Source organism: Euleptes europaea, chromosome 4 (assembly GCF_029931775.1).
Source record: "Euleptes europaea isolate rEulEur1 chromosome 4, rEulEur1.hap1, whole genome shotgun sequence".
Classification (NCBI taxonomy): Eukaryota; Metazoa; Chordata; class Lepidosauria; order Squamata; family Sphaerodactylidae; genus Euleptes; species Euleptes europaea.
The window spans coordinates 33769215-33788918 of NC_079315.1; positions in this window are offsets into that span (position 1 = coordinate 33769215).

Sequence of the window (19704 nt, forward strand, 5' to 3'; positions counted from 1 at the left end):
AGTGTGAGATTTGGGCTAGATCTTTCATTGCTTTCTGCTGTACGAATGTTAGCTGTTTGGCAGGGATGGGAAAGATTGTTCTGGCAGAAACCTCCTTAACATCTCTTTCCATCACCACAAGATAATATCCATCAGCACAGCAGAAGACAACTGTTCCTTTTTGCATCCAGTTTATTTCTAAACATTGTTTTAATGTTCTGTTCTCTATAACTTTTTTTTGGCGGCTGGTGTACCAACCACTCTTTCAAGTTTGTTGGCCTGGTATGTAGCACAGCAGTTTCTAACTTCAGCAGAGCAGTGTGGCAAGCTGCATTATGCCTTTCTTTTTATGGTCATAATAGAGTTGGTTACACTTACACGTGGATGTAGGTGACCATCCAGTGTGATACCAAGTGACCATCAATCCTGTAATTACATGCATTTCATCGTCACTTGCCCACTACCAGGCTACCATCCTGAATAAAGTTGCCAACTCTGGGTTAGAAAGTTCATGACATTTGGGGAAGGAGCCTGGGGAGGGGAGGGTTTGGAGAGGAGAAGGACCTCAGCACATGTATAATACCATAGAATTCACCCACCAAAGCAGCCATTTTCTCCAGTGGGAACTGATCTCTTTTGTCTGGAGATCAATTGTAACTCCAGGAGACTGCCAGCCTCCACCTGGAGACTGGCAACTCTAATCCAGATGCACTCTAATCTCTCCAGATGCACTGGGAGAATGAACAGAGGACAGATCTTCCAATTGGGGCTGTTGAAAAAAAAATTGGTTCAATTCAGATTTGGCTGAATTCAGCCCGTTTTTATTTGGGAAATGCCGAAGTCCGAACTCCCCCTATTCGTATTCAGGGAATTCGGCTTGAAATTCAGCCGAAATTCCCGAATAAATTTGGCCAAATAAAGCCATTTAAAACACATTTGTGGCTTTCTGCTGCTCCGGGGGGGGGCATTTTTGGGGGTAGAGGTCCCAAACCTTCAGGGTAGCTTGGAGGGACCCTCCTTGCAAAACCCCCTACATTTGGTGCAGATTGGGTCAGGGGGTCCCAAGTTATGGGGTCTGGAAGGGGTCCCCCCATCCGCCCATTGGAATGAATAGGAGCCCGCAATCCTTAATGTGCATCTAGAGAGTGGCAAATCCAAGGCAAAACCTCCCATTGTTTCTCGTTGTCTATTTATGCATGGGAGGTTTTGCCTTGGATTTGCTGCTCTCTAGATGCATATTTCTCCCATCTGAATTCTCAAAACTCTGCAAGGGGGCTTATGGTTGAGATTTGGAAATTTGGATGGGGGAAATGTTCATCGAGAGAGCAGCAAATCCAAGGCAAAACCTTCCATTGTTTCTGGGGCAGCCAGAGAGAGACTCATCAACCCTCTATGCTGCACTAAGTCAAGCTTTAACAAAAAAAACAGCATGTGGCTCACAACTCTTATTATGAAACAATATAATTTTATTATAGTGAACTAAGGATATGACCGATATGATTATTACATGCAAAAAACTCACAAGGTGCTGTACAACAGATCCCAACAGAAACAAACACAAACTCCTACTGTGTATCTGTATATACAAAAAAAATAAGTGAAAGAATCCAGTCTGTGGCTTCTAAGAGCCGATGTAACACTAACAAGCAAGAAAAGCTTTCATACTACACCGAAAGTGCATCCAACAACATGTAAGTAAATAGCGTAACTAGCGTGGGTAATGTATCTTTTCATTTCAACACAGCCAAAGTACATCTTATAATGCTACTAGCATAAGTGCGATCTGTGCAAATTGTGTATCTTCAGTATTGATAGATTTCATGCTGCTGGATTCAATGGTAGCAATGGACAAAAATGGCAGAAAACACCCCCCACCCACCGCAGAGGCGAGCAAGCCCACTCACAGCAGACCAGGTAACAGGCTCAAACCAGTAAAGGTGAACCCCAAACGAACAAACCAAGGAGGAGTGGGGGACGAGCAGAGGGAGACTCACACACTGCCCTGCTCAACTCCAGGCAAAGGTGGCAATGGGCAACAATGGCAGAAAACACCCCCCCACCCACCACAGAGGCGAGCAAACCCACCCACAGCAGACCAGGTAACAGGCTCAAACCAGTAAAGGTGAACCCCAAACGAACAAACCGAGGAGGAGTGGGGGCCAAGCAGAGGGAGACTCACACACTGCCCTGCTCAACTCCAGGCAGAAAACACCCCCCTTGCAGACTTTGGCTCCCCCCCAGAATCCGCTTCCCCCCCCACACACACAGGAAAAAAGCCCCCAAATGGGTAAACTGTGGGATGTCTTCTAGGAGTGGAGTAATCCAATCCGATTCCAGCAAGCTCATGGCAACCAGGGAAGGGACGGGAGTATTTATTCTCTTCTCCCGGCCAATTCAGAGAGGTTCAAAAGGGAGAATCCCTTCTCTGATTGGCCAGAAGAAGACCCAGCTTGGCCACCTATTGGCCACTGGTTGTCTCTCCTGAAAGGCAAGTTTGCTTGCCTTCCAGAAGAGAGCTTGCTCTTCGTTTCTTTTCAGGAAGGCGCCATGGGAGACTGCTGATTCGGGGACGCCGAATTTGTCCGAATTTATGTGTCGTCCGTCTGTTCTATCCGAACTGGAAACCGCCAAATCGGGGTAAATTCAGCTGTTTTTCAGTTCGGATGGAACCGAATCGACAGCCCTACTTCCAGTGGTTTTTGACCCCATGTGCTTATTCAAGAGGAGAACCTACTTCTGTGAACAGGTATTTAGGTCATCTATTGAGTGGCATCATAAACAATTAAAATGGGCTTAAGTGCTAGATATTTCCTTTGCTTTTTAAAAAGTGAAATAGGTATAACTGTTCAGTAGAAATTATGTTGCTATTGTTACTATCAGACATAAAAACAAAAACAAATGCTCTTAAAATTCTGTATATATTCAGGAGCTCCTTCTAATGTTATATTGGTGGAATGGGAGCTGCTGTCATGTGTGTTTTATTATATTTTTATTTATTAAAGTATTTTTTCCTTTCCCAAAGGGTCAGAACAGCTAAAAGAATTTAAAAACAAGTACAATAGTAATGTTAACACACATTAATTACCAAAAAATATCACCCCATTTCTTAAACAATTCAAAACAATTCGCAACAAATGTCATAAACCAAATCTGAAAAAAAAAAACAAATATGATTGACCATCATTAGTTTTTAACAAAAGTAAAACTGATAAAATAGGGCTATGAATTTACACGGCTGTGATCTCCTTGGAAAACTGGTAGGATAACAAAATCAACAAATTAAAAAAAACCCTGCTTTCTTCATCACTTAGGTAACAAGGGAATGCTGGTCAACAGGGATTTTCACACTGCAACTCTTCTCTGGGCCATCTTTTTTCCAATTTTGGGGAGAGGCATGGAGAAGAGCCTCCTGTTGTGCAGTGGTGGGAAGAGTCTGATTAAGGGTGGGGAGACCTGTATTAAAATACCCCATTGGGTCATGAAGCTCACTGGCTGAAGTTAGGCTAGTCACTCTTTTTCAGCCACTGTGTTAGGGAAAAAAAATGGAATGGAAGACTCATGTTTGCCACCTGGACCTTCATGGAGGAAGGACAGGGATAAAAATGTATTTGAGAGATGCAGTGCAGCAATTTGCTGTGTTACAGTGGCTCCCAAATTTCAAGGGTGATGTGAGAGGGGTTCCCACTCTCCAGAGAAATTATTCTTCTTCACTTCCAAAAGTGCTGAGTGTCTTCGGCCACTCTTAGGTAACTGGTGAGGGCGAGGTGGAGCATGATGGCTGGCTGTGTTGCTCAGAAAAGAAGTTCCATTTGTACATGACAAATGCTATTGTCAGGGCAGATGGAAAAGGAGGGAGGCATCTTTAGGAGAGTAAGAAATTAGGATGAAAACATCTTGAGAGCATGCTGTGTGTTTACCGAGAAGAGGATGACTGAAGCAAAGCCTTGGCAAGCAAATTGGTCTCCTTTTAAAATGTTGTTGAATTTTACTTTTGTGAGTAAAACAACGGCACTTTAAATTTTCTGCCTCACTTCATTTTCATTTCCTAGTACTTTGTAACCAGTCCTCCTTCAGTTTTCCTCCTTCCCCACTGTGCAGCAGAACTAATCAGTACTGAAGCAGACTTCACCAATTAATTGAAGGAAACCCTTGTCTTCTTTTCTGACTGCGCACAAAACCCCAGGACCTATTTTATCAGTTTATACAGGTTTGCTGCCTGACTGCATCTTCAAAAAATATAAACAAATAAATGTCTATAAAGTTTTATTCAGCTCCAGATGTGAAACGGGGCTTTATTGTACAATATTTATTCTAAAGCATATTTGTATTTCATGATTTTCTTCCTTTTTTTTGTCTTGTTTGTATTTTCTCTCACATTCAGCTCCACTTCTTTTTCCAGCACTCCCCCCCCCCCCACAAGCACATTTTATTGCTGTAATCATACCAAGGCCGAACATTTAAACACGGCAAAACTTCATCTCAAAAACTACAGATCTGGTTCTTTAGGGAAGAAGGCTTTTTCTCTTAAAATTTAATAACAACATAATTTAACTCTCTTTGAAGGCTTGGTGGCAAATCCTTTTTAAACAATTTACATTTTTATTTGGTCTCTTTTGTTGATAACTCCATGAGAGAAGCTTGAAAGTAACCATTTTTACCCTAGCAATTTCAGTTTTGTTCTCTGTTGGCAACCATCACATTTTCTCATTCTGTTCCCAGAGAAACCTGTAAATGTTTTAAAATGTTTTTTGAAAACTGAATATAAAATCATCAGACTTGGGTTTTTGCTGATCACTGGGACAACATAACTAGTTGAACCTGTAAATGTCTGGAATTTTGAGAGTAGTTAGGGGGTGGGTGGGTCAGGGGAACCAATTGCAAATCATTGGGAGGTTCCACGAAATGTTAGCATCTTTCTATAACGAATACAGTGGTTTCCATATAGGTGCTCCCTGGAAACACAATGGCAACACCTCCTTTTGAAGCATTCCTACTCCAGTGGAGTGGAGAAAAGGCAGGATTGTCTCTTTGGTTTGAGGAAGAATCCTGTAGGCATTTGGAAGCATACTGACAGGCATCATATTGTTAAAGGGGATCACACTGAGGATCACTGCCTGAGGCTTTTGGTTCTTGAAGATTTCAACAGTCATGGAGGGTTCCCCTTTTCTGAGGCATCTCAGAACATTGTGGCTTATATGACAACCACCAGGTCACCCCTAAATGTCACTGGTCCTATATATGTCACACACTTAATATGGTTTTCATTGTTGGACACAGGGATGGTGATTTGTGAGTTATGCCTATTGTTGCATGACATGGTCAGATCACCATCTGATAAGGTATAGACTTATGGGGACTCTGATCTTCTGTATGGATGGGGGGGATATTCAGATTTATTTAATTTAAAACATATTTAAGCTGCCTTTTTACCCAACGTAGAGTTCCCGAGGCAGTGACCAGTAAAAATATTAAAGCAAGATTAAAGACACATAAATATTTTTAAATAATTAAAACAGAACACATAAACACACAAATGGGAGGAAAGCTCAATAAGAATCAGTGATGGACAAAACAAAAAGTCCTGCTGGTGAAACATAATTATAGAAAAGGAAGGGGAACATTGGTTCTCTACCAGAGGCTACTGGGGTGCAGAGTGGTAAGCTACACTACTGCAGTCAAAGCTCTACTCACGACCTGAGTTCTATCTCAGTGGAAGTCGGTTTCAGGTAGTGGACTCAAGGTTGACTCAGCCTTCCAAGATCAGTAAAATGAGTATCCAGCTTGCTAGGGGTAAAGTGTAGATGACTGGGGAAGGAAATGGCAAACCACCCTGTAAAGATAGTCTGCCTAGTAAACATTTTAATATAACATCACCCCATGGGTCAGTAATGACCCGGTGCTTACACAAGGAAATACTTTTGCCAGAGTCTTGATGGATCTGAATAGTTCCCAGAGGATATTGAGGGTTTACTACATGACATTGTGGGCAGTTCTGTCAAAGCCCAGGTTATCTCTTGAATTAGGAAGTGAGTTGCACGGCTGATACAGTTGCACCTTGATGCCCTTTTCTATCAAATGAAAAGGCTGTACCTCTCCAGTATACTGGGGAGCTCAGGGCAATGAAGCAGCAGGAACAATTACTAGACCAATGGAGGAAATTTCATGATATATCAAAGAAGAAGAAGAGTTGGTTTTTATATGCCGAGTTTCATACCACTTAAGGAAGAATCAAACTGGCTTATAATCACCTTCCCTTCTCCTCTCCACAACAGACACCCAGGTGGGGCTGAGAGTGCTCTAAGAGAGCTGTGACTAGCCCAAGTCACCCAGGTGGCTTCATGTGTAGGAGTGGGAAAACCAATCCAGTTCCCCAGATTAGTGTCTGCCGCTATTGTGGAGGAGTGGGGAATCAAGCCTGGTTCTCCAGATGAGAGTCCACCACTCCAAACCACTGCTCTTAACCACTACACGACACTGGCAAGAAGATGCACCTACCCAAATTCCCTCCAAGAAATACACCTGACAGTGTCAGGAGCCTTGTGACAGGAGCCTTGTTCCTTTTAGCATTTCATTGATCTCCAATCCAAAGGGTGGTTTTTGTGTGTGAGCCACATTAAAATGAATGGGAGCTGTACAAGTACGTCGATCAGTTCCTCTGTCTATAGAGAAAGAAAAAGCAGACACTGAAAGGAAACACAACGTCAATATGTAGTTTCACACAGTTGGTGATCAAGTTTGAAGTGGGAGACTTAAACTTAAAGAACTTAAGGACTAAGCACCCTATTACAGATGAAAAAGCGAACTTGAATGGTTTTAAAATCAAGATCTAATTATTAAGCAAAGTTCAAGACTGAGAATTACCCCAAACATGTAAGAAAGCTTTCTAACCTGAGCAGATTACTATGACAACACAAGCTGAAAATCCCCCTTCTTCACATAAAGTAGCCAATAAAACCAATCCCCCCAAAACCAGTAGGAGAAGCAGCATGGTATCCTCAAAATAATACGTACTGTTGAGAGATACAAAATATGTGATCAAACATTTGGGCTGAATGGGTTTTATGTTATCTACCAGCAATTGGTGAGCAGAGAAGCCTTATTAACTATGTATTTAATCCTTTTCTACTTTGGAGGACTGAATGGATTTCCTGAAATAATTTCTTAAGCTGCTTTGCCATGGGATAATAAGGAACTCTTTAAGCAGAACAGCGATATGAGAGATATCGGATAGATAGACTGATGTTTTTGTTCCATAACTATAGATGTCTTACTGCTCCCTTCCTTTATGTCCCCTAGACCTGCTTCTTGTATCAGAGGGGCTTAAAATATGCATGCATGTTCGCACACCCAAACAAGCAAACAGAACAAATGTAAGTGTGCTGCTCCAGCTATATCCTTTTATCTCCAGTGGGAGTTTGTTTGAGGAGAAAAATATTGATTCTTCACACCAGAGACAGAGTTTGGGAATATAACCATCTTACCCAGAAGCAACAACATTCAGTGCTTCTCACGGGTTTCTACCTTAACAGCATGTTCTGTAAAGGAAATTAGGGAAATGGATTTGCCAATAACTGGTAATATTGAATTTCCACTGCCATTGTTATCTGCAGCAACAACAATGAAAAAGAAAGGCATAGTTAAAGGAGAAGCCAAGTACCACTTTAATGCATCTTATAGAGGTTAACAAAGGGAAAAAGCTCAATGTCCCTTTCTTCTTTCTTTCAGAATTTCTCCTTTCAGTAGAGCACCCATTAATTCTCCCTTCTTTCTTATGGAAGCTAAAGTAGAGTCTGGGGATTCCTGAACCCTGGAACAAAACATGGATCACATTTGGAATGATGTTATTTTATCTCAGGAGTTTGCTGATCGGTTTTGCCAAAATGTGAGGGATTGGGGGAGCTTCTTGTTTCACTTTGGGCAGTAGGCTGTCATTCCTGTTAGGCTAAATTTCTGCAAGAAAAGCTTTAGAAATGCTTTTCCTCAAAGGTGATTCCTAAAATAAGGATTATAAAATATGCACAGAGAAATATATGTGGATGGAAAGGTGGCAATTAAAAGTGAGTAACTGCAAATGCAGGATGTGGTCATGTAGATATGTACTCATATACAGTATTTATGACATTATTTTCTACTTGTGTAGATTTTGTGCCCTTCAGATATTTGTGCAATACTGATGGTGGTGGCAGATTGCCTCTGATTTAGTAGATGAGGTTTTAGTTACTTAGCACTAGTACATATGTTTTCATGGCATCATTTGTAACACCTAACTTCATCTCTACTTTCCTCTCATTTATTTATGACTTGTCCAAGAGTTCATTTTGGAAATACATTGCTGTCAGTGAAACATGTAAACAACATAAATTTATAAACATAGGCATGTGATTGGGAGGGAAGTCAGCATGGTATAGCCCAATCTCGTCAGATCTTGGAAGCTAATCAGGGTCAGCCGTGGTTAGTATTTGGATGGGAGACCACCAAGTAAGTTCAGGGTTGCTATGCAGAGAAAGGCACTGGCAAACCACCTCTGTTAGTCTCTTGCCTTGAAAACCCCATAAGGGGTAGCCATAAGTTTCACTCCCTAGGAATCAATTCTTAGAAAGGCTGAGAGGGCAATGCCTTTTGCTACAGACGGTGGATTTTTCCTGAATTTATCTGAGATAAAAGGTTGAATATCTTTCCAAACTTTTTTGAATGCTCTTACACACCTGATTTCCTGCAAAAATGTTGTCCACCGGTATGCAGCTTTGTTCACTCCAAGCAAACCATGATCTGTTGAGTACAAAAGTCACACATTTCTTAATAATGTCAAGAAATTTTAGTTGCACCTTTTATCCTTTTTTTACTTTACAGAGCTTTGTAGGTTATTATGTACATCAGATGCTGGTGAAAGTATTAGCTGTACCCTTGAATGGAATGTTTATGCAGAATCTTAAATAAATGGGTTTTATTGCTGTTTCCACACAGTGATGGGAAAAGCCCCCATCAATAGAGCAGTGTGGAGCATAGAGCTGTGAAGATACTGGATTTGCATACCCTGTCCCACAGAGCTTGCTGCTGACCCTTCCTTTCACTAGAGTTGCCAGCTCTGGGTTGGGAAATACCTGGAGATTTTTGGGTTGGAGCCTGAGTAGGCTGGTGTTTGGGGAGGTTGGTAACTCTACCTGGAGGTTGGTAACTCTACCTCTCACCCACCACCTGTCCCCCATGGCTGACAACCTCCTTCCCCTTCATGGCTCACTGCTGAACTGTGACTCAGAAGTGAACTGGGGGGAAAACAGCCTGAAATGGGAGACAAAAAGTGGAGCTTAGCTCCACACCCTCTTGGATTGGCTGCAAGCATAACTTTCTGCATCCACCCCATTGTTTCCCCTTTAAGTTGAAGCAAAGGAGGTTTTTCCTTTGCTTTGGATTAAAGAGAAAAGGTCTGGGAGCCCCATGCCTTATTCTCAGAGTAAGCACAATGTTGTGTGGAAGCTCCCCAAGAAGTGGGGGGAGGCTGTGTTCCACCAGTGGAAAAATCCCCAAGTGGGATCAGCCTTATACATGAGGGAATTGTAAGGCACAAAACAATATTATTCAGAGCACTTTTAGCATGAGGAGAAACTGCAATATCTGTTTAGTCCTTGACCAACTTAGTCCAGTCTCTGAATAAATTCCTGTTCTGCCACCATGTGTTCCTCACGCCCACTGGAGTACAATGTCTGAATATAGCCACTAAGGGGTTTCTGATGAAAGGTTAAAATGTTTACCCACAGGTGTTTTAGTACTTTATGTCAGATTTATGTCTATTTTAATCTTTCCCCTTAAAACCAGGCCCTATATACCCAGCATAGGGTGCTGATGAACATTTTCTTCAAGAAGTTGCATTAGCAACATTGGTAGAATTGCATATGTGAGCATCACAGACACAATGGCTGGTGGCATTAGGTCCTCTGATTGTGTTCCTGATGTTGATTAATGGGCCCAGTTGGCACTTTGTTTAATTGCATGGCCTTCTGCTTTGATGATGGCCTTCTGCTTTCTATAAATTAAAAGAAAATAGGGGCGGACCAGGATTGTGGCTCAGTGGAAGAGCATCTGCTTTGCATGCAGAAGGTCCCAGGTTCAATCACCAGCATCTACAGTAAAAGAAAAAAGGGTCAGGTAGCAGGTGAAAGACCTTTGCCTGAGACCACTAGCATAGCCACCCTTGAATAATTATTATATACATTCATACTTGGTCCTGTTGCTTTGTTAATGGAAAAGAGTCTAACAGTTTAGTTCTGATCTGGGAGTATATCCCATTTGAGTCAGCATATATACATAGGATCAGACAGTTATTCTTATTTATGGTTTGCAGGGGGTCTTGACTCACTGTCCTTAGTGAAGGGAGAGATTCCAACTTGACAAAACAGCATAACATATCACAGAAAGTTATTTGAATGAAGAAACAAAACAGATGCATAACATAACATGATTAGGAGAAGATGCAAGTGACTTCTGTTCATTTATTTATCACAACAATTATCTCATTGCTTTTTAGTTGAATGACTTTGCTGATATTCTCAGCTTTCGGATAATCAAGCATTTGGGGGGAAAGAAATCCTATTTACTTGGGAAACCTCTGCATTTGATAACAATATTAAAATAATATAAATAAAATAAAATAAAACTTCCAGGGTACTGTATATAATAGGTTTACCCTGGGAAGGGCCTCAGAAAGGAGCAAGGACATGGGTTCTCTCAATGCCTGGGTCTCTCTCCAGCTCCTGCCAGTTGCCTCTCCTTCTACACCTCAGGTGGAGTCTGACCCTTCCCCCTTGGTCTCTCAGGGTTCAACTTTTTAAGGGGCTTTGGAGTGGGACACCTTCAGCCTCACCCAGCCCCTCAATGCCAGGGGCTGTTCCTGACAGACTGGCTGGCCCACAGTCGAATGGGCTGGTGGCTTGGGTTCCTGCCCCCCCCCCGAGTTGCTTTAAAGAGCGTCATTCTTGGCCCCTGCTGGCCTAAGGAGGCCACTGCCAACTATTTCCTCGGCCGCCCCCCACTCCCTTGACCTGTACGGGGCTGTGCCCCAGCTGGGCTGGGCTCTGCTTTCTCCGTCTTCACCGCCTCCTGCAGCTGTTGCTGCTCCTCTGGTGCCAGTGGCTGGCCGGCTCTTGGCCTCCTGTGGCTCACACTGCAGCTTTCTCTGGAGGCTGCCTCATCTCAGTCACTTCTGATAGTCCTCCACTGCTCACCGCTCCCTCCTTAGCTTGCCAGCCTTCTCTGGCCATTGCAGCAGGGGTAGGGTTGCCAGCTCCAGGTTGGGAAATACCAGGAGATTTTTGGGGTAGAGCCTGAGGAGGGCAGGGTTTGGGGAGGGACTTCAATGCCATAGAGTTCAATTGCCAAAGTGGCCATTTTCTCCAGGTGAACATATCTCTATCAGCAGGAGATCTCCAGCTAGTACCTGGAGGTTGGCAACCCTCCAGGGGACAGTTCCTGTGGCATTGGGCCAGGTTCCTGTGGTCTTCTTCCATTGGCTTCACCAATGCAGTCTGGAGACTTCCTTCTCATGGGTAAGTGCAGGGTTGGGAGTACTAGCTCCAGACATGGGTATAAGCAGCATCCATTTCAAAAGGTTGCATATCCCTGTGTTAAAGTAAACATATACTCAGATCACATGTATTAAATGACAGCCTCCTTCCTTACTATGCAGTTAAGATCTGCCTACTAAGCCCTGCTCTCTGTGCTTTTACCTGCACAAGTGACAGGACTGGTAATCAGAGACAGGGTTTTTAGTAGAGGCACTCAATTTTTGGAATGTCTTCCCCCTTGAGGCCTGAAAGCTTACTGTCCTTTACTTGTCAGGCAAACAATACAGAATTAAAACTGCCTTTGCCATAGCTGTAACGATACTGTTAGATTAGACTCTCTACTGTGCTAATTCAAAAGGGAAATATAAACCATTGGTAAAAGGCTGGTCTGGGTTCCTAAACATGCAAATTTAAGGGGGACTAGAATGAAGCTGACTGTGGCATTATCATTACCAGCATGGTGTAGTAGTTAAGAGCAGTGGATTCAAATATGGAGAACCGGGTTTGATTCCCCACTCATCCACATGAGCAGCAGACTCTAATCTGGTGAACCGGGTTGGTTTGCCCACTCCTCCACATGAAGCCTGCTAGGTGACCTTGGGCTAGTTACAGTTCTTTCCGAACTCTCACAGCCACACCTACCTCACAAGATGTCTGTTGTGGGGAGAGGAAAGGAAGGCAGTTGTAAGCTGGTTTGAGACTCCTTAAAAATAGAGAAAATGGAGGTATAAAAACCAACACTACTTCTTTCTTTCTTTCTTTCTTTCTTTCTTTCTTTCTTTCTTTCTTTCTTTCTTCCTTCCTTCCTTCCTTCCTTCCTTCCTTCCTTCCTTCCTTCCTTCCTTCCTTCCTTCCTTCCTTCCTTCCTTCCTTCCTTCCTTCCTTCCTTTCTTTCTTTCTTTCTTTCTTTCTTTCTTTCTTTCTTTCTTTCTTTCTTTCTTTCATCCATCCATCCATCCATCCATCCATCCATCCATCCATCCATCCATCCATCCATCATCTTATTATAGCTAGTATTTGCAAATCCTGAAAGCAGTTCAAGACCATGTACAGACAGAAAGGGCTTTGATCCAGCCAGCTTTGGAGAACCACTGCCTATCAGAGTAGAGAATACTGACAGACCAGTGGTCTGACTCAGTCTAAAGAAGCATCATGTGTTCATGTGTGTTTAGGCGATATGATGCCATGACTTCACAATTTCAATTACAGAGAGAAGAAGGATGTCATTTCCTGTGTTTAGGATCATGTCATATTCCATCCTCATATTCCAGTTTTTTGTTTCCTGTAAATGTGTTCTTGCAACCTTTATCTACAGGTTATAGCATTATTTATTTAGGGAATTTATTGCTGCCTCTCCAGAGTCCTGCTTGAGGTGGCATATAAAGCGTCCATTTGCCTCTGCATTTAATTTGGCTGCTTCACAAGTTACCCAGTAGCAAAACACAAATTTCTCATCAAGGCTAAGTCAACAAAGATCTGCAGACAATCCCAGCTTTCTGAATATCCCTGTGTGACATACACGTGTTTAATATTTTTTGCTGTGGCTCTCTGGCAATTAAATAATTTGTAATTGTTCGATCACCTGTCTTGTAACTAGGGTGTGCCAGCTCTGGGTTGGGAAATACCTGGAGATTTTGGGGGTGGAGCCTGAGGAGGGTGGGGTTTGGGGAGGGGAGGGACTTCAATGCCATAGAGTCCAATTGCCAAAGCGGCCATTTTCTTCAGGTGAACTGATCTCTATCGGCTGGAGATCAGTTGTAATAGCACATCTCCAGCTAGAACCTGGAGGTTGGCAACCCTACTTGTAACTGATCAACCATTCAAGTATAAATCAGCGAGCATATATGTAAACTTCATACACTTGTCTTTTTGAAACCGTTAAAGTGTAGATAATTTTTTTTAAAAAAAAGAACCTACCACTGATTGTTGGAAAGGAAGGCAATCTGTAATATTCTCAGTGTCGTTTTTTAAAGATAGCACTTCAAAATGAAATTAGGCTCTAAGACATAAATGAAAGTGTGCCATTAAATCTTGACTTTACTGTTTAAAATGTAACATCTTGATCAAACCTTGCAGATGTTTTGCATTTTTAAAATGTGTGAACATAAAGCATTCTATGGGTACATCTTTTAAAAATGTACTGTGAGAAGTGGCCACAATACCCTTTCTTGTAGGAGGGTGTCTGTAATTCAATGGATTTCTGAAAGCACTCAGAGTGGAAGCAGCAAACTTGACTGAAACAGATACCATTTAGTGAGATGCTTCACAAATGTCTCTGACTCCCTGTGCGGTCTTGCTTTTCAGAGGAGCCTTTAGATCAAAGTCTTCTTTGGCCCTTATAAATATTGCATATGGGGCATTGTATTATTTAGACAAGTTATATAAAACCACACGCCTATTATTAATCTATTTATATTCTCTCTCTGATAAGACACACGAATGAAACAGTGTAAGTAGATTACCTTGCCAATGTGACACTTAAAGCCAATTTAGTTCCTGTTATAAATGCACTTTGTTTAATATTTCAGTATTGTGCTTTTCTGGAGTAAAGACTTGCTGAAAGCTGCCTTGGAGATCGGCCATTTTTCCAACAGAGGGCAGTGTGTATTTGCTAAATAGCTGGCGGTACCTGACATTTTCAGGATGTTTTCCTTTTTTTTCTGAGGTGAAGAACAGAAAAGGACATTACAAAACAGTCCTCCCATCAACGATTTCTCTGTCATTGCTGTAGCTCTGAGCATAAATGCTTTTTATGAGGATTTTCAAAGATGTGAATGCAAAGGGGACCAGCATATTAGGATGTAGACACAATGTACTGTCCTGAAATGCACAGACATTCAGTATTGGTATTCTCCTCAACAGCTCCTTCTTATCCCTCTGAAGATGATAGGTTATTATTATTATCCATGAAAGTATCACAGTGTCCTCTAGTCAGTGTACACAGTAAGCAGTTTTTGCATTGCACCTGACTTCTGATTTTTTTCCATAATTGGGTTTAGATGTACTGCTTTTGATTACATAATGTGTCTCCGTTCTTTAGGACATACAGTCACAGTTGGATGCAATGTATGTCTAATGTATCAGATGTAATACTATTAAAGTAGTGGGTTTTGGGCTGAATATAGATATACTTGCCAACCTCCAGGTACTAGCGGGAGATCTTTTGCTATTACAACTGATCTCCAGCCAATAGAGATCAGTTCCCCTGGAGAAAATGGCGGCTTTGGCAATTGGACTCTATGGCATTGAAATCCCCCCATCCCCAAACCCCACCCTCCTCAGGCTCCACCCCAAAAACCTCCCATCGGTTGTGAAGAGGGACCTGGCAACCCCAAGTAGGGCAACTGCATTGCTCAAAGAAGGCCCCAGGATCAATCCCTGGTGTTTCTATTTGGCGGGATCAGGTGATAGATGTAAAAGACCTCTGCATGAGACCCCGGAGAACTGCTTCCACTCAGATAGAATGTACTGACATGGCTAGGCCAATGGTCTAATTTAGGTTAAAGATTACATGTCTAACTGGGATGTACCTTTAAAATTGTTGGGGGTTCCTGAATAGGCTGTGAAGCATTGTACAGTGGCAGGAGGGGCTTCAGCCTCCCTTCCCTTCCATCCTGCATTGTTTTTGGCAGCAAAAAATAGCCAGGGAGGGGGCTGTTTGTCCAGCTGCTGCTTCCATATGTCTGCCCACCTTAATATAAGGCAGTTTCATGTGCTCATAGGACTGCTTCCAGTAATTGATTGGTTCTACCACAGGTTGATATTGATAGCTATTTAGAGGTCTTCACATCAGATCAACAGGTGTGTCAACAGGAGTATCAATGATCATAAGAAGAATATACCTCCAAATGCAGAATTCCCATTCCTGGGTCACTTGTGTAGCATTTTCTTCTTGTACTCACAGGGCAGATCCACACAACCCTGAAAAAGTCTTGACATTAGTGGTAGCCAAGCCCCTCTGCCCGACTTGGTTTGGTTTAATCCATAAACAACTGGAAAACAAATATTTGTTTCACCCCAGATACTGGCTTATAATATTTTGGCACCTGTGCAGTCTTGTAGTTGTTGCATGGAGGTTGGCAGCCAGCCAGGCAACAACATGTTATTGGGGGGGAAACTTCATAATGTCCCATTTTCCTTCTGTGAACACCATGTATCATGACCTGAATCTGTATCCTGCCACTCTGACCAGAAAGTCTGAAGTCTTCCTCCAGCCTAAGAGCCATTTCTTCAAATTAAGCAGCTCTTCCACAAAAAGAGCCACTTCAATTGGAGGAAAACTCCTGAGGCTGGAGGAAGATTTTGCACTTTGCCAAGCAGGCTACTGTCAATTCATAATTATGAACTTCATTCCCAAATATTTTCCTGAAATGTGGGTTGAAGGGATGTGCACTGAATTTGGTCATGTATTTGAAAGAATTGTCTAGTGGTTGCACTACAGACATTTTAGTATATCACCAATTTTGGAAGTCCTTGGGCAACGGCAAGTGAGATGTTGAATCTATATCTGGACTGTTCAACTAGACTGTAGGTAGGGCTGCCAGCTGTGGACTTGGAAATACCTGGAGATTTTGGGGGTGGAGTCTGAAGAGGGGGTTTGGAGAGGGGATGGACTTTATAGAGCCCAATTGCCAAAGTGGCCATTTTCTCCAGGGGAACTGATTTCTATCGCCCAGAGATCAGTTGTAATAGGAGGGGATCTCCCGCTGCCTCCTGGAGGTTGGTAACCCTAACTGTAGGTGAAGGCTCACATGGATGGGATGCTCCCCTAAGAAATACAGAGAAGATTATTATGTCAGGGAGAAGCTAAGCTAGACCCTTTTCCCTACACTGGTACCTCTAGTTTTCTATGCAGAGGAAATATTTTCAGGTGGAAAAAACACTCCATCTTGTGAGCCCCTACCTGTTGTTTGGAGTAGTGCAGCCTAGGCACAGGTTTGCCACCTTGTCTGTACTGAAGAGATCAAATTTTCACTCTGCTATGAAGATCACTGGGTGTCCTTGGTCAGGTCAGCCTGAGCTACCTCACAGAGCTGTTGTGAGAATACACTGGAGAGGAAAGAACTATGAATGCTGCTATGAGCACTGTGGAGGAAGAGTGGGACAAAAATGCAGTAGATATGCTTTCAGAACTAGATCTTTCTGCTGATATGGTTAAAGGATCAACTATGTTTAAAAACATGGGTATGTAGTAAGTTACAACAGTGGTTCACTTAGGGATGCTAAGGAATTTTGAAAACAGCCCGATTCTAGTGAGGCTTGTGTAACAATTTTTATTTCAGAGTTCTGGGCATTCTAGAAGTGTCTCAAGAATTTCCATATTTATTGTAGGCAATGTGCATGAAAATTCTGTATTTGCACAAGACTGCATTTTGCATTCCAAAAGAGTGACGTGCCTAAACTGCAGTCTGGAAGTAACAATATTTGCAAGATGAGCATGCATCAGACGCCATCAACCAGCTGTCATGTGTAATGGACCATGAATGTAGAACATGCATGTTCCAAAAAACAGAACAGCGTGTGTCATAAATAACAATACTATACTATTGGACTCTGGAACAATAAACTAGACAGTCAGTGATTGTCCAAAAATACAACCTTTCAAATCCAAATACAAACTGATTTGGAATCAAAGGAGTCCCCCCTCCTTCCAGTTTCTTGTCCACTCAAACTCAAAGCCGGCCACATTCCCAAAGCCACATTTCAGCACACTTTCTGAGTGCCAGCTACCAGACAATCAATGCAAGAAAATGAGACTCCCAGGATATGTTTTTTGTGGATCAGAGTGTATTTCTTTTTTTAACAGCAGGCTAGTGCTTGTTGAAAGAGGACCTGAAAATCAATATATATCCAATATCAGAAACTCTTAACAATGGATCTGGATAATTCCCTGGGAGGACTCTTTTTAAAAGTTCAGTAGCTCTTGCTTTTGTGTAGACTTACCAGTTTATTCTTGATGTTCATAGAGGATGCTTCCTATAATTTAATTCTAAGTCCTTTAAATTTGAGTGGTTAAAATGCATGTAAATTATTGAAGTGCCCCTGAGCCAAATGAAATGCTGTTGATTTACTCCATTTAAGGATCTCTGTGTTAATATTTCCCCCACATATATTTTAAAAGAGAAGAGTTTGATATTCTATAGGAGTTAGAGAATATACCATTCCAAAAATCTCTATGGCATTGTCTTCAACCTGTCTTTTGTCCTGGGTTCTCAGTCTTAGTGTATCACTTTTATTTTAAATGCAAAAGGTATCTTTAAATGTGTAGAAAGTAGGTATGTTTTCCCAAGATATGAAGATTATTATTGTTGTTCCTATATATACTTTTATCTGGGCGAGTGTAAAGTTGCTCCAAAATCCCACCTCAAGCAAAATTTGAAAGGAATTGGGGGGATTGTTCCTCAGGTGAGACATCTGAGAAGCTTCAAAGGAAGCCAAAAAGAGTTTCAAAGAGAACAGTCACATTCCTGAGAGGGGTTCCACACATTGCTGGGTTGTCATCTACTTCTGCCTCAAGCAAAATTCAAAGCAAATTTAAAGGTAGCTCCTCAGGCAAAATGCTGGAGGAATTTTCAAAGGACGCAAAAAAAAAAAGTTTTCAGTAAAACTAGAGAATTTGGGTGGGGCAGGGTAAGTAGGGATGATTTGCACATCCCTGACCTGGATATCCCAGGCTAGCCCAATTTTATCAGAATTCAGAAGTTAAGCAGGTTAGGCCCTGGTCAGTATTTAGATGGGAGACCACCAAGGAATACCAGCATCACTACGAAGAAGCAGGCAATGGCAAACCACCCCCAAACATTTCTTGCCTTGAAAACCCAACAAAGTCGCCATACGTCAACTGTGACTTGATGACAAAAAAAATCTGTCAGTACTTGGAAGCCTTTTTTTTGAGTTAAATAACTTCTAATAGAGACCATTTGCTGATAGCCCAGCAGTGTTCAGCAAATGCTTAGTCTGTCTTCTTATCTACTATGATATTCCAAAAAGCCGTGTTTTTCAAGATACATGTAGACCGTGCTGGCAATGAGGGCACTGTTGTTTAACTGCCACATTGCATTGCATTGTATCACATCCTCAAGCAGTGTGGTGTCTGCAGCCTCAGCACAATGTAAATGCAACATGACACAGCTTGTGAACATATTGTAAATGTTTCATCAATACATATGCTTCCTGGAAAGGGAACTGTTGTAAAGTCAAGCTTGGGAAGCGTTACCTTTTGGTGGCACGTTCTGAATGAGCCATGATGGCTGCCAAAGCTAAGTACTTTTAGCCACCAACAATTTAAATAGCAGAAAGTTAAGAACATAAGAAAAGCCATGCTGGATCAGACCAAGGTCCATCAGGTCCAGCAGTCTGTTCACACAGTGGCCAACCAGGTGCCTCCAAGAAGCCCACAAACAAGATGACTGCAGCAGCATGCTGCCTGGGTTCCACAGCACCTAATATAATAGGCATGCTCCTCTGAGACTGGAGAGAATAGGTATGACTAGTATGTGTGTTTAAATTGTTTCAATAATGTGCATGCTTGTTTCTTGGTTTTAATTGTTTTTAAGATGTGATTTTATAATGTATTTTTTCAATTTGTTAGCTGCCTTGGTGGCCCTGATGAGGGAAGAAATGTGAGGTACAAATCTTGTAAATAAGTAAATAATAAAAATGAACCTTTTGGTAGGTGTACCCTGCTGCTCTCTCTCCACCCAGCTTGCTTGAGGCCTCCTGATGTTGCAGGTTTTTTGACAGCTGGTGGTGCCAATTGACATCACTGACTGTCCCACTTACTTGCCTCCCATGCTGGATGACTTTGGGGCTTGGGAGCAAGTATATGGATCCTGTCAGGTTTGGGGGCTATCACCATTGTGTTCCCAATAGGGTTGTCAGGTCCCTCTTCACCACCGGCAGGAGATTTCTGGGGCGGAGCCTGAGGGCGGGGTTTGGGGAGGGGAGGGACTTCAATGCCATAGAGTTCAATTGCCAAAGCGGCTATTTTTCTTCAGGTGATCTGATCTCTATCGGCTGGAGATCAGTTGTATTAGCAGGAGATCTCCTGCTACTACCTGGCAGTTGGCAACCCTAGTTCCCAAGGGCGTGGGATTTGATCACCTCAGTTTTCTCTAAGTGTGTGTGGTGTGGGGGGGAGAACAATAAGCTCAAGTATCTAGCTCAT